The sequence below is a fragment of the Dendrobium catenatum genome, unplaced genomic scaffold (assembly GCF_001605985.2).
Source record: "Dendrobium catenatum unplaced genomic scaffold, ASM160598v2 fragScaff_scaffold_1101, whole genome shotgun sequence".
In the NCBI taxonomy this organism is placed as follows: Eukaryota; Viridiplantae; Streptophyta; class Magnoliopsida; order Asparagales; family Orchidaceae; genus Dendrobium; species Dendrobium catenatum.
Genome location: NW_021319563.1, coordinates 128,831 through 137,237, shown reverse-complemented (window position 1 = coordinate 137,237; position 8,407 = coordinate 128,831). Strand labels below are relative to the sequence as shown.

At 50.9% G+C, this 8,407-nt stretch overlaps 1 non-coding gene across 1 annotated transcript in view; it reads left to right on the top strand.

The window, feature by feature from the left end:
* Positions 1-8,274: 8,274 nt before the first annotated feature.
* The window catches only part of LOC114580565, a 156-nt gene continuing 23 nt past the window's right edge, over positions 8,275-8,407 (top strand). Inside the window, exon 1 of the ribosomal RNA XR_003702014.1 lies at positions 8,275-8,407. This exon is cut by the window's right edge and continues 23 nt beyond it. This is a non-coding gene — a ribosomal RNA (5.8S ribosomal RNA).

The following is an 8,407-nucleotide window of genomic DNA, read 5'->3' as shown; positions in this document are numbered from 1 at the left end:
CAGAATCACTAACAAATTTCCAAATAAAAGATCTATCTAATGCATAGCGGGCACAGAAATCGGCAGGCTTGTTACTCTGCCTAGGTACATAGTTGAACAAAACTTGATTGAAGTAGCCCAAAAAGGAGAAGTCCACATCAGCAGATTCCCCGTGTTAATTCAAAGTTTCTGGGTTCCTTGAAAAGTTGCATTTGCATTGATTAATAAAGGATAAAAGAGTACATCACAAGTATGGAAATACTATCTGCCTTCCCAAGACAAAAAATAAAAGTGGGAAGGTCTAAAACTATAACACTAACCATACAAGTATGACCAACAAAAAAGAAAGCAACTAAGACAAGGATAAGCCCCTTTGAATCACAATGAGGCCCTCCCCAATTGCTTGCCCAAGAAAAACTAAGACTGCTTAGAGAACCACTCCAGCGGGGGGAGATACCTATAAAGGGTTTAAAACAGCCCGAGGGCTGAGAGATATCCCATTGCGCCAGACGTAGTATAAGCACCCTTAGCCTCCAAAGGCAAGAATCAAGGAAAGGCATCATTGTTCCTCAAAGGGGACAAAGACCCTGCCAGTGTCGTCTTGTAAGTTCTTCCTCCTCTTCCTGGGCAAAGTGGCAATGGGCCCAAGCTGCAGAAGCTGCTTCTCCATGAACACTTTGGAAGCCTTATGTTGTCTTTTAGAGAGATCCACAGTCTTAGGGGAGGTGTCCTGGGTCGGCCATGTAGCATTGAACACAATTCGTTGATCCTTAGGAAGGCGACTGTCCAAGTTGACAATTCTATTGGATATATCTTCCAAATGCTGTCGAGCAACAGCCTCAGTATGAAGGGGTTGGCGCGGCTTGATTGTCGTATTCGGCTCACTATCTGGTAGCAGAGCAGGCCCCTTTGATTTTCCCTTCTTCCTCCGGGTGACCAAGTTCCAATCTCCCAAAGTATCCTCATTCAGCTGCTCACAGTCATGATGGCCGTCCATGGCTGCATTTCCTGAGAGGCTAGGCTCGGGGTTGCCCCTTAGAAGAGGGCTGCTGCACGGAAGTTCCAGCCTCTTGAGTCTTGGCGGGCTGTGGTGATCGGGCATGGTTGGGGGCACCTCCTTTGGACGGCAAGTCGGGTTGGCAGCTTCCATTGGCGTGGCCAATAGCGCCACAAGTAAAACAGAAGTTTGTGAGCCCCTCATACTCAACACGTTGAAAAAATATGCCGTGGATCCCATTTATCAAAACTCCCGGTACCAACTTCTTGGAAATGTCAATTCTAACACAAATGCGTGCGAAAGAGGATCTACCCCATGTGCTAGTGTGTGAGTCCATCCAAAGTGGCTCACCGAGAGCATTAGCAATACGAGTTATGTTCTTAACATCCCAATAGATAAGAGGGAGTTGGGGTAGCCTGATCCAAATGGGGGAACGAAGCCCATGAAGCGAGTTGGGAGAGCATTTAGAAGTCCATTGTCCATTCTGATAATGTTGCCGGCAATGATTCACGGCCCGCTCGATAAGACAGCATCCCTCGCCTCAAGGCTTTGGAAGATGCAAAAAATGTATTCGGGGCGATCGTAACAATCTCGAATTCGCCAAATTGACTCCACCTTCTCTTGAGTTCCCCAAGGAGGAAGGGGAACGAGATGCGTCTGCCCATGAGCTTGGCCACAATTGCCGAATCAAGTTTGGCAATGTTAGCACAAACCGAGTCCATCTCTGGCTCAATAGTTGATCCATCCTTGGCAAAAATGCATTCTGGTCCATAGTTTCAAGGGGCACATTATGTATCTTGTTCCAAGCAAAGGGGCTGTGAGAGGATCCTCGAGGGTGCATAGGCGGGGCCTTGGCTGGTTGCGGGATGTGCCCAGCCACAGAAATCCCTTTGGGAACATTTTCCCGAACACCTTGTGTGCATGAAACTGCAGCATTGTGATCAATGGTGGCCGAACCATGGGCTGGATCACGCCTAGAGCTATCAGAATCACTATCTTTCATACCACATTCCATAGCCGTCGTAACTTCCATACCACACGATTCAATTGCTGGAGCAATACTAACCTGATCATCGGAACAATCAGCCCAAAGTTTTTGGGTTCCTTGAAAGTTGCATATTGCATTAAAGAAAGTAAAGAAAAAGTACATAATAAAAGCCTAGGCTTGGTCACTATCACCCCTCAAAAGAGACAAAAAGGAGGGGGGTACATTTCTATCATCACAAGCCTTCCACATAAAATTGCCAAAACAGGCATAATTAGCACAGAAGTCGGCCAGCTGATTACATTGACGAGGGACATTAGAGAACAACACCTGGCGGAAATCTGGCAGGAAGGAGAGGTCCGGCCCTTCAGTCCTCAGATGGAGCTTGTTTAGGCGGTTGAAAGCCCCTTGGAGCCACATAATCGCATTGCGGAAATCTCCCTTAATAATAATCCCATCAATATTGAACATCCAATCTTCAACAGCACCCCGGATAGCAATGGCCGCAAGAATTTCAGCCCTCGTAACATCCCATTGCTCCACCAGGCTCCCGGCGGCAATAAGCCGCTTACCATCATGGTCCCGAGCCACAACACCCAGACCGGCCACAGAGTTGGGACGGACCGAAGCATCAATGTTGAACTTTACCCACCCAGGAGGGGGGGGGGGGGGGGGGGTGGACGAATGAGTGGAAGATGACAGCCCAAAGGGCTGGAAGGTGCACCATTGCTCCCAGGCCGGCATCGCAAAACATCTCGGAAGCATGACCAAGGCATTAGCCGCAAGCACCGCAGGCGTGCCAAACGCCCGCCCGTGCACTTTGTCGTTACGGGCCTGCCAAACTTGATAAACCACATAACAATAGAGTCTTCCAACACTCGCATTCATCTTGGCCGAGAGGGCAAGGCCATTCAACATATCCTCCCAATTCTAGAACATCGGCAAGGAAAAGCCCCACTTGGAAAGCACCTCATGGGTCGAAATGAGCATCCCGCAATGAGCAGTGAGGTGCAGCACCGTCTCCTCACAATTGCACCCCCACGGGCAGCTTGGGAGATCCACAAGCCCCTGCCGAAAGAGCCAGGAGTTGGTCGGGATGGCACCGTGTATGATACGCCACCAGAACATTTGTTCACGCGGATGCAACCAGAATTTTTTGAACCACAGAAAATCAAACTCCAGCTGAAAGAACTTCTCCCTGTAAGCCAACGCTGAAATGGTGGTCCCGAGCGGCGAGTTGATCAACTCAGGGTAATCCTCCCCCTACCCCACTCGGGTTGGAATGCCAAAGATATATTCAGCAAGTGCCAGGCCAAAAGAATGCAACACATGCTCCCGTTTCCATACAAGGTTCTCATCCAGAAAGTCTCCCACCATACAGCCCTCAATGGTGTCCACCGCAACAAACGACGGCCAGCGAGCCAAGCTGCGGTTGGCAATCCAAATGTCTTCAAGAATGTCAATTTTGCTATCGTCCCAAATTTTCCAGCGGAGAATAGGGCGAAGTGCAGCCGCTACCTCCTTGAGAACTTTCCAAGTAGTCGAAGCGCTACGCCCCTCAGTCTCACTCCGAAGATTTGTGCCGTACCTGGCCACAATGGTACGTCCGAGAAGCAACTCCCGGTCATGAATCACATTCCAGGCCAATCTAACCAGGAGGGGGCCTTGCCAAATGCCAGAGGCATGGAAGCCCAGCCCACCCACCGAAATTGGTTGGCAAAGTTCCGGCCAAGACACATAGTGCAAGCCCCGTTTGCCCGCATCCTTCTGCCACATGAATTGTCTTGCCATTCGCTCGATAGCATTGAGAGTTCCCGTAGGAATATTTGTATGCGTGATAAGATACATCGGGATAGTTAAAAGGGAAGACCGGATCAAAGTAGCTCGACCCGCCAGAGAGAGATGTCTTCGGCCCCAGACGTTAATCTTATCCGAGACCGACCTCACAACCTTAAGAAAATCAGACTTCATCATTTTTCGCATAGTCAACTGCAGCCCAAGATATTCCAAAGATTGAACCCGGCGGAAAGCAATATCCCTAGAAATCCTTCGCTACTTCCAAAGTTGGCACTTTTTACTAAAAAGAATAGCGGATTTGGCACAATTTATCCGCTGCCCCGTCCAGGCACAATAGTCCTCAAAGATCGCCATGGTCCTCCGAGCATTGGTGCCACTAGCCATGGCAAAAACGAGCACATCGTCGGCGTAAAGAAGGTGAGACACCAGCGGGGCGTTCCGGGCCACCTGAACCCCAAGAGTCTGACCGTGCTGAGCAAACACCTTGGTCAGAAGCTCAGAGCATAAGATAAAGAGATATGGCGAAATCGGACATCCTTGGCGGAAGCCACTAGCCCCATGAATCCATTCGGTCATGCACCCATTAATCAGCAATTGAAATTTAGGAGAAGAAATACACTGGGTTACCCATTTAGTGAAGGCCGCCGGGAAGCCCATCAAATCCATAACATGCTCCAACGTGTCCCAGGCCATACAATCGTAGGCCTGCTCCATATCAACCTTCAAAGCCATCATCCCCTCCGCCTTGGTGGAGTGCTGGAAGTTGCTTATGATCTCTTGCGCCAACAGGCCGTGGTTGGATATAGATCTCCCGGGGACGAACGCCCCTTGCTCTTCCCCAATGATACTGGCAAGCACCGGCTTCATCCGCTGAACAAGCACCTTTGCGACCACCTTATAAAAGGTTTGACAAAGGCTGATTGGCCGAAATTTAGTCGGGTTATCCGCATTCAAAACCTTAGGGATAAGGATGATGAGAGTCTCTTTCCACTGCCCGTCCATCAAGTTGGAAGAAAAGAACTCCTGCACCGCCAAAAGGACTTCCGTTTTGATAATCTCCCAGTAAAACTTGAGGAAGGAAGCCGTAATGCCGTCACGCCCAGGGGCACGGTTGGATCCCATGGAGTGCACCGCATGCCACACCTCCTCATCCGTAACCACAGCAGTGAGGGACGGACTGAAGTGAGCAGGGATTTTTACAACATTACCAAAAACAGGCCACCCCGTGAGACAGGCCTGCCGATCTTTCCATTTATCCCGAAAGAAAGTCGTAAAGGTATCCAGGATTGTCTGCTGATCAGACACCGGTTGCTCGCAGTTCGGTAAAGTAAGCACCACTCTATTGTCCCGCCGCCGGCCAGAAGAGGCCAAGTGGAAAAAGTGGGAGTTAGCATCTCCCTGCTCGATCCACCGGACTTTGGCACGCTGCCTCCACCAAATGGTTAATCTCACCAACGTATCATTCAATTCACCAACGAACCTCCGCAACTCATCCTCATGATCCTGGCTAAGCCCTTCGAGCGTCCAATCCAGATTTTGTAACTCAATGATCCGTCGCTCCATCTCCATTTTATGCCGATTCAAATTGAGCGAGCGTTGACGACTCCAATGATACAGAGCCCTCAACGTTCGGTGACATTTGCGATTGAGGATACTCGCCGGGGTACCCACATCCACCTTACGCCAATTCAGCCAAACAATACGCCAAGATGCCGGATAGGTCGTCCAGACGTCCTCAAACCGAATCCATCTCTCCGGGGCTGCGGTTGCCATGGATCCCAAGGTAAAAAGCAATGGGGCAATGACCGAGGAAACACGTCCCATGTAATGCACCATTGCAAGCGGGGCCCTACAAAGTCCATCCGAATTCATGAGTATCTGGTCTAGGCGCACCCAAATCTGACTATTGCCATCCTTATTGTTGCACCAGGTAAACTGGGGTCCCACAAAGCCCAAGTCGTGAAGGTCATTACTGTTCATAAATTCGGTCATCTCAATAACCCCAGCAGTCGGGGTCACCCGCTTCCCCCCTTTCTTCTCCGATTGAGCGAGGCAGCAGTTGAAGTCACCCCCCACAAGGATCGGCTCCGTAGTAGCACAGTGGGCATCGATATTGTGCCAGATACTTCGGCGGCGAAGGTAATCCTTGTTACCATAGATGACCACAACTGTCAAGCTCAGCCCACCGGGAGGCGTAAGGGAGCCAATGACAACTTGATCATCCGCAAACCGTAGCGCAAAATTGATCAAATCCTTCCGCCACAGCACAAGGATACCCCCAGATTTGCCAATCGCGGGGTAATGGAAGAAGTCCCAATTGGTACCAATAATTCGTTCGACCTCCGCACGATCCAGAGTCTCCACTTTGGTCTCCACAAGACCAATGAAGTGCACCTCATTGTCACCTACAAGGTGACGCAGGTAGTTGCCCGTGCACTTCTTACAAGCCCCCCTGCAATTCTAGAAGATGGTTGTAGACATTAATCCACCATAGGGGAAGCGTCCCCGCCGCTAGCAACCACACTTCCATCCTTACGCCTCTTCCTAGGGGCCTCCTCAATTGGCCCCAGAGATTGCAATTCTTTATCAAAGTGAGCTTTAGAGGCTCCCAATTTGGGTCTCTCCGATCTCGAAGATGTCGGTCTCGAGTCCGCCATCCGTGCCCCAGCCGAAAACAACAGGGGATGAGTGACCCCCGGCTTTTTGTCCCCACGACTCGGCCGGAAGTTCTCTTTCAACTGGCGTCCCACTGGTTCCTTGATCTTGGACAGCTCCACCTGTCTCGGGATGTTTTCCCCAAGTAGATATCTCTCCACAGTTTGAACTTTCTTCTGTGTTTTCCGGCCCATATGCGGGGGCACCACATTCCATGGCCCATAGAGTCTCTCATCCTCAGCAGAATCAGAATTTGGGGTAGGCAGAGCAGTCGGTGTTGACGGGGAGACCAGGCTCGATTGTCCTGCACCATTGCTGGATGACGTTCCAGCAAAAACTTCCGTGTCCGAGCGGCCAGAACCTGGGCTCGGCGTCACAGTACCCACTGTAGAAGCATCCCCCACCGCTTGGGGTTGAATGCTATTCGCAGACGATGGCTTCGCCACCATTTTCCCTTTCCCGGCCACCGGTTGATTGGCATTAGTTCCTGGTTTGTCATCCGGTACCCTAGATGGGCATTGCTCTCTTCTATGGCCAACACGCCCACACTCAAAGCAGGATTTGACACAAACACGAGCATACTCTCGTCGCCCCACATTGCCCATTTGGGCGTCAATCCAAAGTGGTTCCCCTAACATGGAAGCAATACGGACAAGCATTTCGTGGTCCCAATATTGAAGGGGCAATTGAGGTAACCGGATCCAAACCGGTGAGGAGAGACCCTCTAAGGAGCTAGGGGAGAACTCCGACGTCCACCGATCAAGTCCAACAATGTTGCCACTAAAGAACCACGGTCCGCCACTAAGGACGACATCCCTAGCCTCGGTCGACGCGAAAGTACATGCAAAACAATCAGCCCTAATAGTAGATAGTTGGAACTCACCTAAGCGGCTCCACAGCCGTCGCACCTCGCCCTCGAGCACAAAGAACGGCAGCCTCCTTCCCAAAATCTTGCCCACAACCGCATTTTCCAACAGGTGGATGCTCCTCTCAATCACATCCAGATTGAGATCCACCGTGACCCCATCAGTCGAGAATTGGCCTCTTTTGACTCTCTCCGAGACTTTAATATGCTCGAGCCGTTTCCAAGCATTCGAAGTATTGGTTTGCTGCTGGGTAGTGGCCATTTTCCCAAAGATCCCAGCCTCCAAAACTGGGGCGGCATTGACTCGAACACCTTGTGTGCAATTATCCGCAGCAGCCACGCCGCCGCCAATGACACCAGGGGCGGTCACACCTAGCTGCTGCAAACCGGCCGTCTCCCCAATTGAGGTAGTTTCCGTGGAGTCCATATCCACATCCCCGCCGCTAGCTTCATCGGCACAAGCTTGGTGTGCTACCAGCATGCAACTTTTTGAGGAACCTAGTAAGTTTCAGCAATTGTTGGTCTTCAACAAGGAATTCCTAGTAAGCGCGAGTCATCAGCTCGCGTTGACTACGTCCCTGCCCTTTGTACACACCGCCCGTCGCTCCTACCGATTGAATGGTCCGGTGAAGTGTTCAAATCACTGTGATGCGGGCGGTTCGCTGCCCGTGACTCTGTGAGAAGTCCATTTAACCTTATCATTTAGAGGAAGGAGAAGTCGTAACAAGGTTTCCGTAGGTGAACCTGCGGAAGGATCATTGTCGAGACCGAAACACAACGAGCAATTTTGTGAACCCGTTAAAAAAAGCGGCGGCTCTTGCTGCTGAGATAAAATCCACTGGAGTCATCGCCTCATCCCCTCTATGGGGTGTGGACGTGATGAAGGATGGATGAACCCTAAAATCGGCGCAGCGTAGCGCCAAGGGAATCTTGAAACACAAGCCCATAATGGGTTTTGTGGGATGGGGTGTTGTCGCACGCCATATCGATTGACACGACTCTCGGCAATGGATATCTCGGCTCTCGCATCGATGAAGAGCGCAGCGAAATGCGATATGTGGTGCGAATTGCAGAATCCCGCGAACCATCGAGTCTTTGAACGCAAGTTGCGCCCAAGGCCAACCGGCTA